Raw genomic sequence first — 26,752 nt, 5'->3', positions numbered from 1 at the left:
CGGCAGGAGATTAACGCTCCTCACCGACCAGCGGGCCGTGGCGTTCATGTTTAACACTACCCACAAGAGCAAGACCAAGAATGACAAGAACCTGCGCTGGAGAGTCTTGCTGGCAACATACAGCTATGACATCCAGTACTGCCCCGGGGAGTTTTACGACTCCCCCGATGCCCTCTCTTGCACCTGCATGTCTATGCATGACGACAGCCTGCAGTCATTGCATGAGTCCCTCTGCCATCTGGGCGTCACCCGGTTGTACCATTTCATTAAGTCCCGAAATCTGCCTACACTATCAGGGACGTCAGGGACATGACCGAGGCCTGTCGGGTCTGTGCGGAGTGTAAACCCCGCTTCTTCCGCCCCCACCCCAGGCCCACATTGTAAAGCCTACTCAGCCTTTCGACCATCTTGGCATGGATTTCAGAGGGGCCCCTGCCTTCCATGAACCGAAACCTTTACTTCCTCATGGTAGTGGACAAGTACTCACGCTTCACTTTCGCCATCCCTTGTCCGGACACCTCCACAGCCACCATCATCAGGACCTTGGGGCAGATTTTCACCATATTTGGCTACCCCGCCTTCATCTATAGCAACTGGGGGTCTAGTTTCATGAGCGACGAGCTGCGGCAGTACCTGACGACGAGGGGCATCGTGACCAGTCGCACAACAAGCTATAACCCGAGAGGCAACGGGCAAGTGGAACGCGAGAATGGGGTGGTCTGTAAGGCAGTCCTCCTAGCTCTCAGGTCAAAACGGTGGGTCGTTGAGAACTGGCAGGACGCTCTGTCCAAGGCGCTCCATGCATTCGGTCACTGCTGTGCATGGCTACCAATGAGAACCCTCACGACCCCCTGTTCTCATTCACCAGGAGGTCGGCGACTGGAATGTCACTCCCAGCATTGCTCATGTCCCGGGACCGGTGCTTCTGCATAAGCATGTACGGACACACAAGGCCGAAGCCCAGGTGGAGCAGGTTTTCCTCCTTCAGGCAAACCATAACTACGCTTACGTTAGGTTCGGCAGTTGCAGGGAAGACCCCGTCTCAACTAGGGACCTGGCACCAGCAGGAGCACCCACCACACCATGCCACCCTCCAACCCAGGATGACGCTGACCGGGCATACATCCCCGTCCCTAGGCAGCTATGGGGCATTCAGGGCCTCGTTGACCACCAGGGGCCCGCTTCAGCCTTAGGAGACAAACCCGCCCCCTCACCCATCCAATACGACCCGCATATGTTAACCCCAGCCCCCCTGGCCACCCCTCCGCGCACCACCACACCAGCCACACACATCCCTGCCGCTAGCCCCCCCCCCCCCCACTTCCCCTCTGACCAGTGACCAGGAGCCAGTCCTACGATGGTGACGGAGACCCTGGCGGCCGCCGAATCGTCACAACCTGTAATTATTGTATGGTCATAGTGGGTGCGATTCCTTGTTACTGCCCCCCCGGGACAATTTTAAAGGGGGTGAATGTGGTGGTACACCACCGGCCTACTGCAGGGGGCAACCTCTGTACCTGCAGGAGTGTAAGGGGACAGGACAACAACTGGCCGGCTGTCAATCAGTCGGCCTGAATGGTTCAAGCCCCACCCGGTCAGGTGTCAATCACCCTCCGGGATATGAGGCCTCACTCAGAGGTGCTGCAGCCACAGCCAGCCTGGCTCTGTGGAAGTCTTTGTGGATTAAAGCTTGTTGTACAGTCCTTACCTTGTGTGATTCTGGCTAACAGCGCTCCACAGGAATGTAGACACTAACACCCCTGAGCAAAAGGTAGTGGACACAGCCCAAGACATCAAAGATAAAACCCTCCCCACCATTGAGCATATCTACCAGGAACGCCACCATTGGAGAGCAGCAGCAATCATCAAGGATCCACAACACCCAGCACACGCTCTGTTCTCGCTGCTACCATCGGGAAAGAGGTCTAGGTGCCACAAGACTCGCACCACCAGGTTCAGGAACATCTGCTACCCCTCCACCATCCGACTCCTCAACAACAAACTCAATCAGGACTTCATTTAAGAAGTCCTGCATTTGCACTTTGGTGATATTTTTCCCCTCTGCATTGCAGTCAGTTTATATTTCTTTATATGTTTACATGTGTCCATTGATTACTGTTTTCCCGCGCTTAACAATAAGCGGTAATTCTGTCTCACCCACAGGAAATCTCAAGAGTTGCATGGGATGGCATGACAATAGATCTGCCATCAGAAAATCTAAAATAACCGATCACGTCAGGGTACTTCTGAATCAAGGAGCCAGAACCAGCTTCATGGTTTCAGTGGTCACAAGGCAGTGGTTCCCCCTCTTTTTCTTTCCACTCACAACCCACCTTAAGAAATCCCTGACTCATCACAGAGCACTGTGATTACTTAGCGTGGGATGCGAGTGGAAAGAAGAAGGTTTGGAACCGCTGCCATAAAGGATCAAAGTGACAGGAGTGGAGGGTTCAAAGTTGACCACATCCCTGCAGGAAGGGGATTCATTCTGGCCACCTTTGCCCTCCTCAATGAAAGCCCGAGTGGAAATTAACACCTGGGTGCCTTAATCGAGTTCTCCCGCCCTACCTGAGGCCAGTGATTTTTTTTTGTTTGGTTTATTGGCTGTTGCTCAGAAACCACACACACACACACTTGGCCACCCACTTGAGAGGCCAGGCAAAAGGACTGGACATTCAGACAAGGGGAACTCCGGGAGCTCCTGCAGTTTCTGGTGACTTTGGGTGGCTGGGTTTGAATTGTTGCTGTGATGGTCGTGACGTCAGCAGCCCAGAAGAAATTTCCCTCGCAACAGTTCTGCACCCAGAGAGAGAGAGAGAGGGAGGGAGGGAGAGAGAGAGCCAGATCCAGGCTGCCAGGTCCACACAGCATCTGCATGTGAGCAATGCAACCGATCCATGTATAATTGGGCAAAACAAGCCATGGGGACTGGGGGAATTGATGAAATAACAGAAGATTAAAGCAGGAAGAGATCCCGCTTGGAAGGGGGGAAAACTGCAGATCTCTGAAAAGCAGGTAATGTTTCATGTGTCCAACCTGTACATAACAACACACGGGTACAGGTAACCAGGGGGGGTTTACGTGTATGCGAATGCCTGATTCCTCCCACGTGTAAGAGTGAAAATGTATCGACCACCCAAGGTGGAGATCCATCAATGCGCGGAGTCTTCACTTTGTCAAGCGTTGCTTGTTATTATATCGGGGCATTTCCTCCTGTTGAAACGGTCCGCCCCCCCCCCCCCCCACCACCTCTTCATCGCTTCGGATGCGGGAGATGGGGAGCCGGCGGCGGCAGGGATCGCTGCGCTGCGGATGGAGAGCGGCAGCGGAGGAGGAGGAGGAGGAGGAGGAGGGGGAGGCTGGTCCGCTCCGGTGTCACCGCACTCCGCGCGGACTGGAGCAGAGGGAGGGGGTGGAGGCGGTGGGCACGGTGCTCGCCCTGCGGGGTGGTCGGTCTCCGCCGCTCACTGTCACGGTGACAGGTTCACAAAGCAGCAAGCTCAGGGGGGTGGGGGAGAGCTGGAGGCAAGGGGGGCGAGTGTGAGAAGGGGAGGTGGGGGGGGCGAGTGAGAGTCAAGGGGGCGAGTGGGAGACAAGGGGAGGGGGCAAGTGGGAGGCCAGGGGGGGTGGAGGGCGAGTGGGAGGCAAGGGGGGTGGGGGCGCGAGTGAGAGGCAAGGGGAGGTGGGGGGGCGAGTGAGAGGCAAGGGGAGGTGGGGGGCGAGTGAGAGGCAAGGGGAGGTGGGGGGCGAGTGAGAGGCAAGGGGAGGGGGCGAGTGAGAGGCAAGGGGAGGGGGCGAGTGAGAGGCAAGGGGAGGGGGCGAGTGAGAGGGAAGGGGAGGGGGCGAGTGAGAGGCAAGGGGAGGGGGCGAGTGAGAGGCAAGGGGAGGGGGCGAGTGAGAGGCAAGGGGAGGGGGCGAGTGAGAGGCAAGGGGAGGGGGCGAGTGAGAGGGAAGGGGAGGGGGCGAGTGAGAGGCAAGGGGAGGGGGCGAGTGAGAGGCAAGGGGAGGGGGCGAGTGAGAGGCAAGGGGAGGGGGCGAGTGAGAGGCAAGGGGAGGGGGCGAGTGAGAGACAAGGGGAGGGGGCGAGTGGGAGGCAAGGGGGGGTGGGGGGCGAGTGGGAGGCAAGGGGGGGGTGGGGGGCGAGTGGGAGGCAAGGGGGGGTGGGGGGCGAGTGGGAGGCAAGGGGAGGGGGCGAGTGCGAGGCAAGGGGGGTGGGGGGCGAGTGAGAGGCAAGGGGAGGTGGGAGGCGATTGGGAGACAAGACACCGACGCAGTTTTGTTAAAGTCATGTCTCAATGCGGTCAGATCTCGGATATCTCTGTTTGAAAGTTCTGAATTTAGCGGGTCCGGCTTTGTATATAGTACTGTTTAGGGGGCGGACAGAGGAATTCTATCCTCAAGGTAACCAGATAGACACAAATAATTAATTGGGGTGATTTGCTTGTCTCTTTTAGATGTAAGGATAAGAACTGATCCAAAAAGTGCGGGTTCTTCCTCCAGTTAAAATAGATTCCCAGCGTCATGATGGCGGTGGTATCATTCATACCACTGACTGTGCATCAAATCAGGTCTTCAGTTTGTCCAGTGTCTCTTTTGATCACCCTGCAGAGCGTTGCTTGTTCAACCCAAAGGGTTAACAGTAATTTTGATTTGCATGCGGGTGCATGCCCAATGGAACGAATGGATGATCATTTTAAACAATCAGTTTGCTGGTTTTTGTGTCCCTGCTTGCATGTGCGCAAGTGTTCCAGAGTGGCCATTGATGTTTAGGGGTATTTTATCTGCAGGCCTATGCCATTGAGTCATCACAGAAAAAGGCCTTTTTGGTCTAACCTGCTCTTGTTGACTGAATTATCGATTTGCACTAATCCCTTCACGAGTACTTGAGTTCTAGCCTTTGATGCAGCAGTTCAAATGCTTGTCTATGAGTAAATATGTGTATGTTTCCACATATCTGGTCACATATGCATTCAGCTACACACATTAATTGATATGACCACATTACACAAATATATGACTGAAAATATATATCAGGAGATGTTTATCTGTCAAATGTCTATGCACAAGTTTAATTTAATACTGGGTGCATTTATTTACGCTTATGTTTGCATGCACACATATTTTGATATGCATATCGAGAATTTGAACAGACTAACATCCTTTCCCTATACTTGCAAGATATAGAAATATATATCATTGCACTAAGTTGTCATTCATAGTACATGCCATACTATTTAATTTGCTTGGAAAAAAAATGGATAGATATTCCATGAAGGAATTGGCTGAGAGATTTTTTTTTAACTGAGGGTTTCAGTGTCTCAGTGATACCTCCTTTTGTCATCTTTCTATCTGAGCCTTGGAGATGCCTGTGCCAAGTTCTGTATCTTTCTCAGTATGTGGGCCTGGACATTGGGTTGTGGACGAAGCAATTGGTTGTGGACAGCCTCATGCACTGGGAAACCAACAGGTTTCATCCCATCAAGTCTATGCCTGCTCCCAGAGGATCGTGATCTGTCCCATTTCCCCACCAATTTAACCTGTCCTCTCCCATCCACATCAACTCCTCCCTGAATCTTCTGCCACCCTCGAACATCCGTGGCAACCATTCACAGAAGCTTGTTAAGCGACTGGTACGTCATTGGCGCACACTGTGAAAACCTAAGCTGTTTCAGGGAGAACATGCAAAATCCACCCAGCGAGCCCTTGAGGTCTGGATTAAACCTAGGTCACTGGAGCTGTGTAGCAGTGCAACTACAGTACCTCCTATTGCTACTGTCCACGCTAAGTTGATAACGTTGGACAAGGAAGATTTTGCTTCCTGAATATTTTTGTGTATATTTGGTGAATTTTGGGCAGCTGATAACAAAAAAAAATCACTTTAAGATCTTCTTATCACGTACTATTTTTTAGATGTCACCTATTTTAACATTTTCGGTCATATTTTAAGTCTACTAGCCCACAAAGCCAGCTGTTTTGGTCAGTCCAAGTGTGTCTGGGCATGCATTCAATGCAGGTGCTATGCAAATGCTGTTTTAGGCCTGGGCATGCTTAGTTAGGATAGATGCAGACAGGCGATTAGAGCAGCTCACATATATAGATGCTGTGCATTACATTGATATAGATTGAACACATGTTGATGCACATGTTTTTTAGGCAATAACTTAGTGAATGTACTTAGCAATAGCATTTATTGTCTTCAGGAAGATTCAATACAGCAGAAATGTCTCATCAATGTCACAACAGCTGTGATACATTCTGTTGTGGCGGCTCACAACTAGGCAGGTGAACCGATCCTGCTTGTAAACCACGTGACGGGGCAGCCGGCCAAAATGGCGCCATCAGGGGTGTTCCCGTCCTCCCAGCATGGGGCTCAGAAACCCGCGCTGGGGGACCACGTGGCGCCCGGGTGACGTCAGTGCCCTCCAGCGCGCTTCTCAGTCAGGTCTGGGCTGGGAGTATAAGAACAGCCCACAGCCTGCAATAAACCAGTCTGCTCACTGAGCTCAACCCGTCTGGTTGTGTGTGTATTATTGCTGGAGCAGTGTAGCTGTTACATTTGTGGTGAATATACACTGAAGGCTCAAAGACGCAGTGTGAATACACTTACAAAGAAAGCCAATGAGCTCTATTTTGGTTGTAAAATTGGTGACCAAGACAAGCCTTGGGCACCTCACATTTGTTGTCCAAGTGCAACATGTACAGTCAAACTGAGGTCTTGGCTCAGAGGTACATTATGTGATTAAACATGCTAAATTCAATAAAAGTTAATTTAATGTTTCTCCAACTTCCTATGTGATGCAGCAAATCTGAAGTAACCTTTGTGTTCAGCTTGACATTGTTTATTATAATTCCCAATTTTTTCAGAAAGCAAACTTTTTGGGGAAAAAAATGTTGTCCAGTGTAACCTTCCAGTAATACGTTATGTTTATTTTGGTTTGTGGCCCTGGGAACAGGCCATGGAGCTTGGAGTGCTCTTTGTGGTGAACTGTTACCCTTTCTGGACCTTGATGATAAATACACATTCCAGAAAAATATGGATGGGGATCTCATCAGCATATTTGAGGTCAGCGAAAGGTGACAGTCCAGCTGTGCCTTTAGGATCTGATAGGAGGGCACTTCTTGCCATTAGCCAAGCATGGTCTTAGTGCATCCTTGATAATGGTGGTGATGAAATGACCAATAATTTACTTAGGAACTATGCAACTTCATCAACCATTTGGTTTTTCTGCATATAATTGAGGACATTATGGCAGATCATTATTGGATTGATCTGAGGTTCTGGTAGATTGATGGATCTCCTTTGAATAAACTTTTAAGGACAGGTAGCATGGTGTAATCCAATTGAGTGCAGCATCTCACAGCAATGTGGTTATATTTTTCTGTTGCGATGTGTCCTTTGCAATAGAAAAAGATGCCTGGAATTTTGCCTACTAACTTGTCTATCACAGCTTGATCCAGCAACACACAGTGCAGCCTTCAAGATGAGGTCTATACCTTTCTCCCAGTATTCCTTAGAAAGTTGTATAGAGGATTTCTTCAGACACGATCCATATTCGATATATAGTTGAAATGGGAGGTTTTTCCTGTCCCCATTATTATCCAAGTTTCAGGCAACCAAAGAAATACAAAATAATCTCAGTGTGGCTTAGAGCCATGCAGCATGGAACAGACCTGTTGGCCCAACTAGTCCATTCCAACTAAATTTGTATTCTGGACAAGTTCCATTTGCCTGCATTTGGTCCAGATCCTTGATCTTTCAGATCCATGTACCTGTTGAAGCGTCTTTTGAACAATGTAATTGTATCAACCGCTTTCTCTGATTTAACTATAGAACGATATGGTTATAACTGCTGATCTGAGTTGATGTACCTATTGAATTGAAATAAGATGCAATCTCCTCCACCCCTTTATTCTTTTGCCATCTCCTATTGCAAAATTATAGTGTGTCCACAAACCCCCGTTCATCTCTTGAATTATACATTGGCAAAGAAAACCCCATACATAGATAATTGGAAACGTACACTTTTTCTTTCTCTCTGCCACTCGAGAATATGAAGACCAGATAGCAAACTTTACCTAGACTGAGTTCATAAACCACCAGTTCAGCAACCCTACCTCTGCTCATTGTTTTGTTACAAATCATAATTAATATTCATAAATTTAAGGAAATGTTAAAGACAAACCAGTGGACTTTCAATGTAGTACAATATGCTTCTTTTATGGTACACTATTTAGCATCTTAAATAATTCCTCGCACAAGCAAGCACTGCTACTTAGAAAGTCTTCAACAGTGAATTGTTCATCTTAAATTTCTATTTGCCTGTTGCTATTAATTTGAAAACTATTATTTTTGGAATCTTCAGATTGCAATGCTTCGTGCATTGTGTAATTGAAATGAGTGGATAATTTAACCATTTTGATAAGCAACATCACCTGAAATCACTTCTAACATTTGCAACTCAATTTGGAAAAATAAATTGCACTGAAGATTACATGGTCGAATTAAGGTGGATGTAAAAGGGTTCCCAAGGCCAATCAGTCAATGGTGTCATTCTGTCAGTGTACTATGATAGAAACCTGCCTCATGGGTTCAAATGATAATTTTGGAATAAACCTTCAAAAGTAATACTAAATTGTTGGTATGTTAATTTGTAAGGTTTAAACATAGTACATTTGATAAGAACATTTTTTTGGAAGAAAGATAAAGAAAAGTTAAGCTTTCCTATTTCACTTAACATCATATTCATAATCAGAGATCCATAAATTGATATTATTAAAATAGTATTTTAATTTTTGCTAAGCTATTTTCAGGGAAAGAAAGGCTTGGATTGTTTAGTACTTTTTATGACCCCATTGCAATTTTCAAGTAACTAAGTACTTTTGAAGTGTAGTTGCAATTGTAACGTAGAAAATACACCAAAATAAAAAAAAATCCAGCAATCCAGAGTTGGATTTGAGCCCACAACGTCTAACTCAGAGGTGAGTGCTTACATTGATTATAATGAAATCAATATAATAGGGTAGATCAATGCATATCGTATGTCATATTTCTAAGTTTGGACAAACTGAATATAAATATTGCAGATAAAATGTAAAATGGGAAAAAGTGATAAACATCCAAATTAACACATAACAGAAATCAAAATGTTGTTAAATGGTGAGAGATTGGGTGGTGTTGAGATAGTTTCAGGAACTTAAGTGAGTTTAAAATCACTGAAGGCCAGCATATATGTAGAAGCTGAAGATAGTTAAAAGAAGAAGTGGAATATTAGTCTTTATTATGAGAGGGATTTATTATAGCATCAAGGAAATTTTATTGCAGTTATATAGAATCATAGTTATACAGCATGGGAAAAGGCCCTTTGGCCCATCTCATTCATGTTAACCAAAGTGCTTTTCTGAGCTAATCCCAAGTCCTTGCATTTGGCCTATATCCCATTCCTCATCATCTTACTCTCCAAGTGTCTTTTAAATGTTGAAATTTTTTCCACTTTGTTGTGTTGAGAAGAGTATCCGGTTCGGTGGGTTCACAGAGAGGTGTGTCTGAGCACAAGTGTTACAATCACACGCAACTTTGACACAAGGGAGACAAATGGGTAAGAACGTTAAATGGTACTTGATTACTATTTCACTTCAGCATTCACCTCGGATCTAGGTTGGACTCTGACAATAGTGAACAGATAGTCGACATGCTCACACACTTGAGTACACACACTACAAAGGAACTTTTATACACACCCGATTCTCTTAACAGTGGGGGTGCAGCTCTCTGCAAGTATTGATCTATTACAATACTACGGCTCAGCTTCAGTGCAGTGCACATATTACCCACAACTCTTCCAGCAATAGTGACTGGGCATGGAGCGATGTTTGAGGCTTGGACCACAAGGCAGTGAGAAAGATTATGCTATGTGTTAGTGTTATATAGAGTGCTAATCTGTGCTTCTAGCCAATAAAGACCTTGGGTGATTTAAATTGGCCAACACAAGGTGTGCACTAATGGGTGGCGGGAAGCCAGCCTTGAATGACAGGTGATGTGACTTCCGAAGATATTTCGGAAAGGAGGACACATAACCACCCACAATGCACCCATTCAAAACAGGCAGGGAGGCCACGCTACTTCCACACACAACATACTTCTACCTCTCCCTCTGGGAACTGATTCCATGCACCCACCACCCTCGGGACCCCTTAAATTTTCTCCCTCTCTTAAATTATACAGTGTTGGAATGTGTATGGTCATACACTTTGGGAAAGAAAATAAACAGATTATTTTCTAAATAGGGATAAAATTGAAAATTGTGCAGGATACCCTGAAGGTAAACTTGCAGGCTGAGTCAGGAGTGAAGAAAGCAAATACAATGCTGGTATTCATTTCAAGAGAAATATAAAAGCAGGGACGTTATGTTGAGGCCATGGTGAGGCCTCACTTATTTTGTGTATTGTTAGCAGTTTTTGGCTCCTCTTTTAAGAAAGGGTGTGCTGACATTGGAGAGGGTTCAGAGGAGGTTAGAAAGGATGATTCCGGGAATGAAAGGAACGTTTGATGGCTCTTGCCCTGTGATAATTGGAACTTAGGAGAATAAAGTGGGATCTCATTGAAACATTTTGAATGCTGAAAGGCATGGATAGAGTAGATATGAAAAAATTGTTTCCCATGATGGGAGAGCAATGAGAAAATGGCAAAACAATGATTGAGGGGCGTCTGCTTACTTAGACAGAGATGCGGAGGAATTTCTTTAGCCAGAAGATGGTGAATTGTGGAATTTGTTGCCATAGGTAGCTGTGGAGGCTGTCTGTGTGTATTTAAGGCAAAGATTGATTGGTTCTTGATTAGCCCAGTATCCAAAGTTATCAGGAAAAAGCCAGGAAGTGGAAAAATGGATCAGCTCATGATTAAATGGCGGGGCGGACGAGAAGGGCTGAGTAACCTATTTCTGCTCCTATGTCGTATGGTCGAATGGAAATCCATGGACGTGCCACTGCACATAGCCTAATTTTGCTGCCATTTCTACTTTGATATTCAAATGACAAGCACGAGAGTGATCATTCTATTATGCACCAAAACATAAAACTGCAGGTGATGTTTGTGCACATTGTTTTGGTTGTCATCTTACATGACAGTAATGGTAGTTCATTTAACCTGAGGATTCCCTGGTGAGGTGAAATGAAAAATCCACGGTCATAGTTTTTTTTTGAAAGTTTTATTAAAAAAAATTCCATATATGTAATTGTTGCCAAATGCACAATGTAGTAGTCAAATATTAGTATCAAATCCATTATACTTGATGGTATAACACCCCAACCCCATCTCCTCCTAACAAAACCCCAGGAAACGAAAGAAATAAATGAGAAACAGTATAGAAAAAGGAAGAATAGAAACCTGCGTTTCAGAGGACACCCCTTACCACACGGCTCTAACCATTTGTATCTTTTAATGCTTCCAAGAAAGTTAATGAGGTTTGAAGTTTAAGGAAAACATCTAGAAATTAATTCCCTCAATTTGTAAATATGGGTGCCAAATTTTCAAAAGTAAATTTGTTTATCAGATTATAAGTAATCTTCTCAAGAGGAAATCAACTGCACATTTTTGTGTTCAGTCACTCCAGACCTAGATGGGTGTCTGATTTCCATGTTACTGCTATACATTTTCTTGCTACTGCCAAGGCAATATTTACAAATGCCTTTTGATATATAGATAATTTCCTTTTTGGTCTTACCTCTTCAATATTACCGAGTAAAAATAACATTGAGTTTAATGGGAATTTAATTCCTGTAACCTGTTCTTTAAAAAAAATGCCAAATAAACTTATCCAAAAGAGTCTCACTTTAGGACAAGACCAAGTAGAATATAAAAAAGTATCCATCTCTTGGCTACATCAGAAACACTGGTATGATTGCAATCTATTAAACATCTGTGGTGTGAGGTATTGTTGATGTAAAAAAAAATTGAATTAATCCATTTCTAACATTTGTAATGCTTGTGATACTAGCTTGATGTAAGTCTGACCTATTTTGTTCATCAATGTTAATATTTAAATCCATCTCCCATCACTGTCTGGACCTATGTATCCCCTGTTTGGGAGTCCCTTCCGGAATAAAGTGTACATAGCTGAAATAAAATTATTTATATATCTACTACGTTTTAGCATTTCCACATCACCACATTTCGGTAATAATATTGGTAGACTAATTTATCTCTTAAATAAGCCCTTAATTAAATATTTTAAAAGTGTATTATTTTGTATCCGATATTATTTTTAAAATTATTCAAATGACATAAATTTATTTCTTCTTATCAATAGTCTATATATCTATTTTCTTTCCATGACCAAATCTTTAAAAATGCACTATTCATTGAAAATGGAATAAGTTGATTTTTGTATCAAAGGCATTTTAAGCAGGGACATCCCCCTCATTCCAATTCTGTTGTTTATCTTATTCCAAATATTTCAACAAAGATCCAAGTTATTAATTTTGATTCCCATTTATATATAAAGACTTCCAATATTCTCTCTCCTATTTTATCAATTTCTATTTCAATCCATGCTTGCTTTACTCCCTCGTCCAAAAAAATGAAGCAAGGAACCTCAAAAAATTTTTAACATTTGGTAACTGCAAACCTCCTAACTCAAACTTCCAATAGGTTCGTTACTCGAATTATATTCAAGACCGGAGGAATATGGGAAAGTATTGGGTTATAAAGTAAATTGGGATAAAAGTGAAATTATGCCCCTAATTATAGGGGATTACACTCAGTGTTAAGAAGATACTTAATTTAAATGACTGACAAATGGAATAAAATATTTAATGATACAGGTAGATAATAAATGAGATCATTTATATAAATTAAATTACTTAAAAAAATTAGAGAATATTTGAATAAGTGGAAGATATTGCCAATAACATTATTGGGTAGGAATAATTGTGTTAAAATGAATGTATTCCCTAGATACAATACTCATTTCAAACATTACCAATAATCATAACCATATAACCATTTACAGAGCGGAAACAGGCCATGTCAGCCTTTCGAGTCCGCACCGTTCACTAGAACTCCACTAGCTCAAACCTCCTGCTCTCCACCAATAACCCTCCAACACCCTCACCTCCATGTAGACATCCAACCTTCTCTTAAATGACAGAAAAGGGACCCTGCCGCAACTATTACATGATCTATATCTTGATTAGCTTTTTATTCAAGATTCATTTCACAACTGAATTTAAATTCCCTACATCGGGCCATGACATTCAACTCCCAACTCAAATGATACCATAAGTTTTTTTTCGAGAATTAAATAAATGTATCAGAAGCTTTCATTGGAAGGGTAAGATGTTGAGGGTTGTTTCAATCTGTTTTTTCTTCTGTCTTCTTTAGTATTCTAAGGAGCTCTGGGATTCTGCTCCTACTTGCTGTCCACCATCATGTGACCTCTTGTTCTTGTAAAGTTGACTGTGGTAGCTTTATTTGCGAGAAATAAATCTTCTATTTTATTATTGTCTTTCTATGACTCTGATTTATATAACAGAATAAAATTCATTTAAAGCTTCATTAATTTCTTAATGTTTATAGGTAGTCGCATTCGACTCTAATTCAATTGCATTAATCATTCTTGAAACTTATTCTGTTTTCAACAGCCAAGCCAGGACCTTATGACCCCTTTCACTTTCACCTAACTCATAATATCTCTGCTTAGTCCTCATTATTGGCTTTCTCCGTTCTATATGTTTGTAATGTATTATAATGAAGTTTCTTATTTATAAGTCTTCCTCAGAGGTCCCTCTTTGCAAATCTGTTTTTGAAACGTATTATCTCATTTTCCTGTTGGTCCAATTCTTTCATATAGCCCTTAATTTTCAAAATATGTCCTGTTAAATATGCTTTCATCGTGTCCCATAAGTTAAATTTATTATTAACCAAACGAAAAATTTTGAATTTGCCTTCTGACAAAATCACAAGGTCATAGTTGTACAGCACAATAACAGGCTTTTCGGCCCATTTCGCCATGCCTACCAAGTTGTTCACCTAATTTCCCTGTGTTTGTCCTAAATCCCTTTAAACCTTCCCAGTTCACGACTCAATTGCTTTTCAACATAACAATTATTCCCACCTCTACCATTTCCTCTTGCAGCTCATTCCATATACCCTTTATCCCCTGAGTGGAAAAAGGTACCCCTCAGCTCTCTTCTAAATCTTTCCCTCTCACCTTAAATCTGTCCCCTCAAGTTATTCATTCCCCTACCATGGGAAAACACTATGACTGTGTAAGTTATCAATACCCCTCATGATTTTATAAACCTCTGTAATGTCTCCCTTCAGCCTTCTATGCCCCATGGAGAAAGGATCCAGCCTCTCCTTATATAATTCTAGCCTAGTAGTTCCAATATCATTCTTATGAATCTCTTTGCACTCTTTCCAGCTTAATGAACTCTTTCCTCTTGTTGGGTGATTAGTACTGCAAACAATCTGCCAAGTATGATCTCATCAATGTCTTGTTCAGATGTAACTTGACATCCCTGCTCTTCTATGCAGTGACTTGATCAACGATTTTGATTCTCATTTTGGTTGTCCATCAGTGACCACTTTATAAAAGAATCTGGGGCAGGTTAGAATTAAGTTGTGACTTTATGACCAAAAAAACACCAATCAGGCTCACAATAATGGGTGACTATGTACGTAAGAGCTGTTGTTAGCTGTGGAGTTTTACTGAGCAGGATTTGATGCTTAACAGTCAAAGGGAGAAAGAATTGAAGTGAGAGGCTGTTGAGTGGGAGTGGTGAGAAGGTGGGATACAAAAATAAGGAAACCATTGTGCTTAACTAAAATAGCTATAGATTTAAATTACTTGGATGTAACCACCATTCAACCTGAAACATTCTTGTTTGACACGCTAAGAGGCATAATGTCCACGTTACATGGGATGGGTCTTGAATGTAACGACTGGCAGCTGACCAAGATAAAGGTGTATATATAAAAATAAACTAAGTGGTTGTGCAAAGTCTGCTCCTTTGAACTTAGAATGTACTTTTACAATCTACAGTGATTTGAAATATTTTGCATTCTACATAAGATAAAATTGAATACAAATGTAAATCTTTGACAGTCTCCTCTAGATAAGTTGTTCTAGCCAGATTGCATTGCTTCCATAAATAAGAAAAATGCCATCATTTGTAGAGTTATACAGCATGAAAATTGTCCACGCTGGCCAGGCTGCCCATCTGAGCAAGTCCAATTTGCCTGCTTTTAGCATGTTTCCCTCTAAACTAGGGGTTGTCAAACTTTTTTTTGGTCATTGGGCCACATAGAGAAAATTGTAAGGAGTCACAGGCCAAACAATATTAAACCTAGCAATTTTAAACCAGTTATATTGCAAGAAAAACCAATATTTTTAGACCAGAAACCCCTGTGCTATCAAAAATTCATTTTCTTTTAAAATAACTATTCTTTTTTTTTCTTTGGCTTGGCTTCGCGGACGAAGATTTATGGAGGGGGTAAAAAGTCCACGTCAGCTGCAGGCTCGTTTGTGGCTGACAAGTCCGATGCGGGACAGGCAGACACGATTGCAGCGGTTGCAAGGGAAAATTGGTTGGTTGGGGTTGGGTGTTGGGTTTTTCCTCCTTTGCCTTTTGTCAGTGAGGTGGGCTCTGCGGTCTTCTTCAAAGGAGGTTGCTGCCTGCCAAACTGTGAGGCGCCAAGATGCACGGTTTGAGGCGTTATCAGCCCACTGGCGGTGGTCAATGTGGCAGGCACCAAGAGATTTCTTTAGGCAGTCCTTGTACCTTTTCTTTGGTGCACCTCTGTCACGGTGGCCAGTGGAGAGCTATAGGGCACAACTAAACAGTTTAACTGTTGACAATATAGTAGTTTATTGCTCACGTATTACAGTAGGCATTTATGTATCTGCTGCTCTTAAATTTAATTAAAATGAATACAATAAAACTTTTAAACTCTCCTTCAAAAAGCAGTGCAAAATAAAAAAAGTTGGATGCAAATTAAGAACAGGATAAAAGATCAGGAAAGGGACAAGGCCGTCTCCAACATTCCCTCACAACTCTCAGAGAATACACTTCATGGCCCAACTGTCCATCGTGTATATCTGTAGAAAGACTACTAAAGTTAGCAGATTCCTTGCAAATCAAACTAGTACACTTCCCCTTCACTTTTGTGAAAAGTATACATTTTCCCACTGTGTTTGAAATTTTCGGCACACCCTTGCTGTTTTCTGTCTTTTCAGTTCTGCCATGTTTAATCAGCTGAGGTAATTTTTTTTTTAAACTGAGTTCAATGTTTTCATCAATGGGTCACAGTTCTCCCAGGGGCCGTATTTTGGCCACCCCTGCTCTAAACTTCTGCTATCCACATACCTGTACAAATGTCATTAAAATGCCGTAATTGGCAGCTCTTGTCCTCTGTGGGAAAGGGTTGCCTCTCAAGACCCTTTTAAACCTGCCCCTCTCACTTTCAACCAATGCCCTTTAGTTGTAGAACCCCCTTACCCTAGCAAAAAGATTATGACATTCACCTTATCCATGCTGTGAATGATTTTATATACCTCTATAACATATCTCTTGTGGATTTATGGGCACATGTGACTGAAAGGGATTCACCTGGCTCTCTGAATCTGATGGGCAGAGTGTGTTGGCATCATTTGGCTCATTTGCAGGTCATAAAGTTAGATCATTAACAGAAAGCTATTGTTACTGGCAGTGAGCAATTCAATTAATCCATGGGGAATAACATTGTGTCACAACTCTGTTGTGAGGTGTGGCCCTTCAGAAGGTTGTCATTCCCATCAATTTCACTTCATCAAGAAAGAGATGACCAAGGAATTTTTTCTCAAATATGAAGAAATGCTGAAATGCTTTTTCTTCTGCTCAAATTATCGATTTTAGGGAATGTTGCTGCACTTCTGAGGTGATTGGGCAGCAGGACTTGTAGGGCCAAATTGGCCTGTTACTTTGCTGTATTTCTAAATTAAAAAAAAAAATTGGGGGAATCAGAGATGGAGAGGGTAAGCAAATTTAAATTCCTGGCAGTCACTATCTCAGATGATCTGTCTTGGACACAACATACTAATGCCATGCAGGAAACACATCACCGCCTCTACTTCCTCAGGAGTTTGTCGAGGTTTGGTATGACATCGAACATTTCGACCAATTTTTACAGATGTGTAGTGAAAGGTGTGCTGACCGGCTGCATCACAGCCTGGTTTGCGGGCACCAATACCTCAGAGCGCAAAGCCCTGAAAAAAATAATGGACAGAGCTCGCAGACAAAAATGTCCTCACCATCAAGAAAATCAACACGGAACGCTGCCGTTGGAGAGCAGCAGCATTTATCAAGGATCCATTCTCTGTTCTTGCTGCTGCCATCAGGAAAGAGGTACAGAAGGCACAAGACTCATACCACCAGGTACAGGGACAAACTGGGGGATCGCTTCGCTCTGTTCACATCAGTCACAGGGATCTCTAAGTGGCCAACCACTTCAATTCCGCTTCCCACTCACATGCTGATGTGTCTGTCATTGGCCTTATGTACTGTCCCATCAAAAACTATGTGTAAATTAGAAGGGTCAACATTTAATTTTCCATCTGGGCACTCTCCAATGAGATGGCATTAACATTGATTTCTCTGGTTTCTGTTGGCCTACTCTCCATTCTTCCCTTTACCTCTTTCTTCTTTCCTCCAGCTCTCCACACTCTTCCTCTGTATTCATAGAGCCATTCCCTCTACCCTTACTTGCTAGTGTGCCCTCCCTCCCTTTTCCACCTATTAACTCCTACCTGTGGGCCTGTGCTCCTCCCCTGCCCCTTGCCCCACCATTTTGTTCAGGCACCTGCCTACATTTTTCCATATCTCGATAAAGGGCTCAAGACCAAAAATGTGATTTTGTATAAAGTACACTGTTTGACCAGCTGAGTTTCTCCTGCATTCTGTTTTTACTTCAGCTACGGTGTCTTGAGATTTTTGTGTTTTACCTCAGAAACAGCTATCCCTCCATCATCAGATAACCAAAGAACAAACTTTGCACATTAAAAAAAAATATTTTGTATTGCACAATCAGTTTGTTTACATTTCTCCCTTTTGTATTTGTATCAACTGTACCGTTTTATTTTTGGTGCTACTGATAAGTAGAAATTCTGCCTGGCCCACAGGAAAAAGAATCTTGGGGTTATATGTGATGTTATCTATGTACCCTGACAATAAATCTGAACCTTGACCAATGTCTTTTGAAAGCTCAACATTAGATCTCATATCCCTCTGAAGATGAATTTCAGCATCGCATTTGTCTTCCTTACACCTCCTCTTCTTTTAAATTAACACTGTAGGAAGTCTTGCATGAGATACTTGTGAGTCCAAATTTGAAGTATTATGGGAAGCTTTGGTCATCCACCTACAGGATGGAGATCAACAAGAGTGAAATAGTGCAGATAAGATTTATAAGGTTATTGCTGGGACTTGAGGAGCTGAGTTACTGGGAAAGGCTAAATAGCTTAGGACTTTGTTTCCTGGTGTTTCAGAAAATGACTGGTAATTTTGGTATACAAAATTATGAAGGGCATGGAAGGGTAAATACAAACAGGCTGTTTCCACAAGGTTGGGTGAGACAAGAATGAGAGGACATGGATTGAGAGTGAAAGGAGAAATGTTGAAGGGCCAGATGGGTGGAGTGTGGCATGTGGTGGGTCTGGGTTTTCAATTTCAACATTTAAGAGAAGATTGGATAGGAAGAGTGTATGGGAGAAATATGGAAGGTTATGGTCTGGGTACCGGTCGATGGCTCTAGGTGGAATAAATATGAACTAGCTGGGCCAAAGGGCTTAATTATGTGATTATAGTGTTCTATGGCTGTTTAGTCAGATAATGTCACCCAAAAGGGATTGTTCATCTGTCTTGGGTACACTTCATTTATTCTTTCAAGATGAGTCAAAGAAAAATTGAAGGAAGCAGAAGCTGGTAGAGGGCCGATAGCAATGCCTGTAAGTCCTCATGCCATTGGGGACATAGGACTGAGCATTATGGGAGTGGCAGTTGTTCAGCTAGTGGCCAGCAATGGGATGAAATCAATTGAAGATGAATATATACATTTGTCTTCAATTGCCAATCCTATAATACTTCAGGTCTTGTGCTCTGGTGATCGAAACATTCCCAGTTCTGTCAAGGGTTACAAAGCCCTTTGATTGGTCCCGGAAAATGTTGTGGACAGGGACATGATTATCCAAAACAATACCGCTGTCAGTCTGGGAAAACTTCAGCTCTTAACTTTTCTCCTTCCTCCCCTTCTGTAACTTCACTAGTTGTTAAGGGAACGAATGATCTCAAGCATATGGATGCATTGGGACCCAATCCTCATCATTATTAACCAAATGAGTAACACCCAGGAGATGACGGAGGTAGAGTAGGGAATTCTATATACTGGAGTGCACATATCAACGCAGAGGCCAGCAATGGTGTGATTCATGTCAGCTGATTGCTACAGACATGTCATGAAATTGAACATGAATTGTCCACTGGTTCAAAAGGGCAAGGCTATTAATTAATTGAACACTCAAATTATTTGTTGTTTGTGGGCCTTTAACTTGAATGTAACCTCATCTTCCACAATCAGTTTCACCTGCTTTTAAGTAGCCTCCTAGTTTTTGGCTCTCCTTGATTAATGATTATGGATGTGGACTCAATGACAGGAGACATTCAGTCAATACACTTAAGTGTCACACAACTGAGCTCTCAACCCAAGTTAGCAACTCCCCTTCTACCTGGGAAAACAAAGGTTCAGGATTGAAAGATTTGAGGGAGCTGGAGCAGTCATGTGGCAGGTTGTGTAAGAAATAGACAATTCTTGCTCTGTTGAAGGTGAAACTGATGAAACTGTGCTGAGGAAAGGACATTGAGCTGGACCATTGGCCTGGATTTTGCCAAGTGCATTTTGGCACCAACACTTACCAGTGAACTAATGTAATTATCCTGCAGTGTCCCTCGGCATATCTGTACCGAATAACTTGCTGGATGAAAGTCACCAGCTCATAAATGGTGAAGCACAAGGAACTCACATGATGTGATTGGGTCATGTGGTTGGACCAGAACAACCTTTGCCTGTGAAAGGACTAATAAAAGCTTTGACAGATGGTGGAACCACATTTTCAGTTTTGCCAACTATCAAATCTGTCAACCTCTTTTGAGTATGTCTCTGACATTCAAAAAGTCTCAAAACTTAGTAAATACATTAAAATAATAACATTAAAAAAAAATCACCCAAGAACAATTAAGATATTTCAAAATACAGTAATGCACTGCATAGCATCCGTTTGGGCAACGTCTGACTGCATATATCTCCATGGTCCCATAACGTGATACAGTAATAGTTTAGAAATCCTGATCGGAGAGTGGGATGTAGTGGAGGTAACTGGGAGTAGCGAATACAACAGCTTCCCAGACTCAACACGAGTGTTTCATGTCTCTTGTATACAAAGCAATTGTGCTGCCAGGTGTATAATGGTGCAGTACATATATACGATAGTCATAATAAATGCCTATGTTATTGGCTTATGTATGTACTGTACTTTCTAATGTTATTTTCATGTGAACTTTCCCTACTGTTACCAGCCCAAAGGCATCAGAAATTAACCAAGACAACAGCTACTTAAACAAAATTTATTTTATTTACTTAATTCATAATAATATCAATATTTAACTTATTACTATTAACTTAACATAACCCCTTCTAATTTTAAGCACATGTAACGTGTATTTGTTCAGATAAGTTCTTTTTCACTGTCCAATCATTCACTTTTCACTTCTCCAAGTTCACTGGTATCAGACAATCTTCCAAACTGAATTGAACAGATATTATATTCACCAGGCTCTGGTGCTTTAACTTAGTTGTTACTGCTCAGGAAGGTCTTTGTTGGTTTCAGAGAGATATTCGTTGTTTGTTGGACACACAAACTGATCTCCTTCAATCAACAACTGAAATGTCTTAGCGAAGAAACTTGCCCCCCTTGGGTTTTTCCAAAAGAGTTCTTCTTTTTCCACTATTTCAGCAGTAACCCCAATAACCAGCCACAACCTCTGCAACTGCCTACAGAGATTTAGAATAGGCAAACCTCAGAACTCAAAACCTGTCTTGAAATGGGGTCGGGCAGCAGGTCTGCCAATTTTCAGCCTTCACCACAAATGCTGCAGAATACTACTCTCCCAAACAATGGATGCTTTCTCTCTGTTTGCAAAACCACGTGACCCCCTCTTAGGAAGTTCAACCAGTTTAGCAGCAAAAGATTCATCAGTTCTTGAGCCTGGACACAGTTTAAACATGCTGGTCCATTGACACTTACTTGTGAAATTCTCACAAGCACTTCCCATTGTCTCTGTCAAGCCAACTGCAGACATGAAGTCTACTTTTGCACAGCTCTTGCATGGCAAATGAGATGTTTGTTTGTGAAATGTGACCTAATAACTAATCTTACCATTTTAAGATATATTTTTATCATAATTTTATTAATTTACCTGTAACATTACTTAGAAGTAATTTTTTTACCATATAACTATGTATGCTTCAACTCGTAGGCAGCATCGTGTACTATGCGTTTCTTGAGTGTTGTAACGTTATCTTCCTGTTTAATTTTCTTTGGAAAATATTACAGGTTAATACAGGTACACTACAGTATCCCATATAGCTTTGCTAAGTATATAATATGGTGTTCGCATAATGTCCTATTTCACAGAACGTGTTGTGGATGTTAAGCATGACTGTAATTGAAAATGTTACTGCATATGCAGATAAAGTAGATGATATATTTGATCTTATTATCAGTTAGAAATTGGCAAGTATGATATTGTGGGCAAAAGGAAACATTACTGAAGAAGGTTCACAGCTGGGAGCTAAGCATCCAAGGATGCACATCTGATCAAAAAGACAGGCAGTGGGCAGAAGGAATGGGGTGGTTCTGTTAATAAAAAAAATAAATGAAATAGACTTCTGTGCAATAAGAGACATAGGATCAAAGGAGTTAGAATCCTTGTGGGTAGAGCAGAAAAACTCTAGGGTAATAAGATGCAGATGCAAATTACAACAGAAGCTTGAGGTGGCATGTAAGAAAGGCAGTGTTACAGTGGTCATGGAGGACTGGATGCACGTAGCCTGGGAAAATCTGGTCTGCAGTGGATCTTAAGAGAAGAAATTTAGGGAATGCCTATGAAATAATTTTTTAAGTAACTTGTGGTTGAACCCATGAGGAAAAGGAAAATCTGGAATTGGTGCTGTGCAATGAACTGGATTTGATTAGGGAGTTTAAAGTAAGGGAATCCTCACGAGGTTCTGATCATAACATGATAACATTCAATTTGAGATGGAGAAGCTGAAGTTAGATGTGTCAGTGTTACAACTGAGCAAAGGGAACAACAGTAGCATGAGAAAGGAGTTGGCCAAAGTTGATTGGAAAGGCACCTGAGCAGGGAAGATGGTGGAGCAGCAATGGCAGAATTTTCTGGGAATAATTTAGAAGACACAGGATAGATTCAACAGAAAGAAGAGGGCAAGGTAAGTCAAAGGCAGCCTTAAAGCAAAAGATTGGACACCAGTCTTGCAAAGATTGGTGGGTAAAAACCAACGGAAGGCAACAAAGGTGTAATATTTAGTAAGCCAACCATTAATATAAAAGAGGATACTAATTTAAAAAAAATGTATAGAATAAAAGAAAAGCAAGAATGGACTGCTGGGAAATTATGTTGGAAAAGTGTAAAGGGGATAAATGAAATGGCAGATGAGCTGAATAAGTATTTTGCATCGGTTGCTCTGGAAGACACTTGTGACATGCCAAAAATTCAATAGAGTCAGGGCAGAAATGAATGTAGTTGCTATTAGTAAGAAGGTAGTGTTTAGGAAGCTGAAATGGGTGAAGGTGGATAAGTCAACCTGAACTGGATAGACTACACCTCAGGGAAGGCTGCATGGGGTACGTGAAGGGGTTATAAATACATTAGTAGTGGTCTTGCAAGAATTATTAGAGTTTGGAATGGTTTCAGAGGAGTGAAAAATTGGAAATATCTGTTGACTTATTAAGAAGACAGAGAAGCAAAAGACAAGAAACTATAGGCTGGTTAGCCTAATTTCAGTGGTAGGCAAGATTATGGAGGCCATTATTAAGTATAAAGGATAAAGTTTCAAGGTACTTAAAACCACAAGATAAAATAGACCAAATTCAGCATGGTCTTCTCTGAGATTTTGCTTAGCAAACCTGTTGGATTCTTTGAGGATGCAATCAGTAGGACAGGTAAAGGAGAGTCAGTTTATATTATTGATTTGGAATTTCCGAAGTCCTTTGACAGAGTGCCACACATAAGCTCTGGGCCTATATTTTCCAGCGTTTAGAACAGTGGTTTTCAACCTTTTTCTTTCCACTCACATACCACTTTAAGTATTAACTATGCTATCAGTGCTCTGTGATTAGCAAGGGATTGCTTAAGGTGGTATGTGTGTGGAAAGAAAAAGTTTGAAAACCACTGTTTTAATCGTACCTAATTGACTCGTTACATGCGCGGTTTCATAATTCCAAAGGAAATGACAATTTTTCTCAAGCAAAACATTTCAGTAACAATTGGGACTAGAGCAATGATTCTCAACCTTCCCTTCCCACTCACCTACCACCTTAAGCAATCCCTTACTAATCACAGAGCAGTTATAAAAAGGAGATTACTAAAAGTGGTATATGAGTGGAAAAAGGTTGAGAAGCGCTGGGTTAGAAGCAGGAGGGGAAATTTGATTGAAATATGTTGAAAAGGTTGGATAGAGTGAATGCAGGGAAGATGTTTCCAGTAGTGGGAGTGCCAAGGACCAGGAGGCACAACCTCAGAAATATAGGTAAAGGGATGTCCTTTTAAAACTGAGATGAGGAGATATTTTATCAGCCAGAGGGTGGTAAATTTGTGGAATTCTTGCCACAGACAGCTGTGGAGGCTGTGATTGGGTAGAGGTTGATACGTTCTTGATTAGTGAGTATGTCAAAGGTTATGGGGGAGAAGGCAGAAGAATGGATCAAAAGGAAAATTGCAACAGGTCTGATTTGAATGGCAGAGTAGACTCGATGAGTCGAAAAGCCTATTTCTTCTCCTATCTCTTATGATCTAATTTTCTTTCTTTCTGGCTGCTGTAAAATCTCCATTCACATGAACGAGCACAAGATCCAAAAGAGTATATTCCAGGGAATGAGTGATCAGTGGGAGGGTTGGTGATTGAAAACTCAGGGCTTTTGTATTTGGATACATGTGTACTGATGTTCCAATCTTCCTGACAGTAAAGGGAGTAAATGGTGGCACTTGCTCGTGATCTCTTATCTGGTTGAAGTTTGTTGGCTTGGATATTCTTGCAACAAACACTGCTTGGCATACAGAGAGTGTCTGTCTTTTTTTTTCTACATTTATCTCAGATGACCAGGATCTGCAGAGCTTCATTTTCATGGGGAGGTAAAGTTATCAAATTGAGGAGTGCAGTCGGAATGTGAATTCATGGACAGATGGAGCTCGTTGGTGGTGGGAATAAGCCTATGCAGAATTTTGTGTGGCTTAGTGGGGCCAATCTTTCTATTGTAATTATATTTTAACACTAATGCTCTTCATTATTGTCGGATGTCTGGGGTGAATAGAAAAGTGCAAAATGTAATTGCATTTTGGGGCTTTTGTTTTCATGAATTCAAGTCAGAATATTTGCCTTGTATTTGACTCCAAATAATTCAGAGCCCAATGAGTTTTTTTTAGTCAGAACTGAATTGTGAGCTGCATCAGAAAACGATAAAAAGGGGAGACTATCCCCCTTCCCTGCACTTGAGATGTAGAGGCCGAGGAGATAACCCATGGTACTGTGACCATGGTGGTGGATCAGTGAGGGGCTCAGCAGCTGGCTCAGGGTTGGCGCCAAGGTGGGGGGGAATTCGCATGCATTGCCCCCCCCCCCAAGTGAGATGTTGTGCCCCCATATGCTTGCGGCCATCACGTGCCATCAGGACCCCCTCCCCACCTCCCGCATCACTGGCTTTGGAGGTACACAGCAGGGGGAAATCTCTGTACCTGCAGAAGAGCATGGGGACAAGACAACATCTGGCTGGCTGTCAATCAGCTGACCTGAATGGACCAAGCCCCACCCAGTCGGGTGTCATTCACCCTCTGGGATATAAGCCTGAGCCGGCACTTCGAAGACACTCTCAGTGGCACAATCTCACAACTGGCTCTGTGGAAGTTTATGTCGAATAAAGCCCGTTGTACAGTCTTTTGGATCTGTGTGTTTGCTTCTGACCGACATTGGCATGCATCAAGCATCTCTAGCGTCTAGCTTGATGCATGCAAGTGACTCTCCACGCAATAAAAGCAGCACTTTCCATTGCTGCGTTGGAGGGAAGGAGAAAGTTAATGTTTGTTCAGCAGATACCAGCATCCACCCACCCCCGCCTGTTACCCTAATGCCCCCCTCTAACTCATGTTCTGATGCTGACCCTGGGTGGGCTGCTGGTGACTCGAGGCTGCTGTTGACAGCTGTGGTCAGCCGACTCGCACCAGGCTGTGGACTACTCAAGACTGGCTGAAGGGGTACCAGATATCAGAACTGGAATGTAAGATGTGCAGAGGGCACTGGAGATTTCCTGATTACGTCAGAGGTTTGGACCTGGAGCCCAGGTCACTGATGGCTTGGATTGAAGGCTGCGTGGCTGCAGGAACGCTGGAGGTAAATCGACTGACACTCAGTGATTCTGAGGGCACTCCCTTTTGCTTTTCTTCCTCTGACTGTAAGTGGTGCTGGGCAATTTCTGCTGAGAGCATATCCTTATCTGCCACACGGTAGACTAAATTAAATTTTCTGTTTTTTTTCCATGACCCTAATAAAACAAAATATTGAAATAATCTTGAGATCCAACTCATTCCTCATTCCTTCCACCAGTGGTGAGCTGCCTTGGGCCTATTCTAATTATGTGAAGTCACGATGGTAGATGACACATTTAAATAAATTCTACAATCAAAAGTGTGGTGTCAACAATATGACCATTGTTTCATGTCCGATTATGTCCTTAAGAGTACTGATGGTGCAAGGCACCGCAAAGATTGAACAAAATACGACATAACTTATCGTGCTGTGTAGGGTTTGTGATCCTGCTCTGCAGAACTGAGCACAGAAGAATTTTAGATCTCCTGACTATTACGGCATTAGAATACTGAGTGCATTATCCATGCTGGCTTTTGTTGCAGAGTGTGTTTTCTATTTATCAGCATTCATTTATCCATCTTCCAGGTTAGGCATAATTTATCATTCAAATATCCTAATTATGGTGCAGGTTATATGGAGAGAGGAGCTCAAGAATCAGCTGGAGTAGTTGACTGAGAATGCTTGAATTATGATGGTTTCAATAAATTATTTAAGGACAGATGGTCAAAAGCTGCAGAACTGAGATAATTGCCAAAAAAAAACAAGGGGAGATAAGATTTATTTTTAAAATCGTGTTACGACTGAATATCCACTGTCAAGCAGATTCAATATTAGCCTTTAAATGAAAACCACATGTCATTGAAAAGGAAATAAAAAGCAGACATTTGGTGAGTGGAACCCATTGGTTGGTTCTTTCTTGGAACAGCCACGAGAATAATGGCCAGGTGTCTTTCTCCTTTGCTTTTATACATTCAGTGGCCAGGACCTCTGAGAGGATGAATGGTCCAGGGGGCATGGTAAATCCAGGGCTGTGTGAATCCACCTGGATTAAATGAATCTCACCAT

The 26,752-nt window shown here is 42.5% G+C and overlaps 1 protein-coding gene across 1 annotated transcript in view; it reads left to right on the top strand.

The window, feature by feature from the left end:
- Positions 1 to 2,839: 2,839 nt before the first annotated feature.
- Positions 2,840 to 26,752, top strand: part of fam135b (family with sequence similarity 135 member B) — a 409,679-nt gene continuing 385,766 nt past the window's right edge. The window contains exon 1 of the mRNA XM_069922246.1: positions 2,840 to 3,015. The gene's annotated coding sequence lies outside the window, so the exon portion shown is untranslated. The remainder of the gene's footprint in view (positions 3,016 to 26,752) is intronic.

This window comes from Narcine bancroftii, chromosome 2 (assembly GCF_036971445.1).
Source record: "Narcine bancroftii isolate sNarBan1 chromosome 2, sNarBan1.hap1, whole genome shotgun sequence".
Taxonomy (NCBI): domain Eukaryota; kingdom Metazoa; phylum Chordata; class Chondrichthyes; order Torpediniformes; family Narcinidae; genus Narcine; species Narcine bancroftii.
Note: the sequence above shows the minus strand (reverse complement) of the source record. Positions and strands in the feature narration are given on the sequence as shown.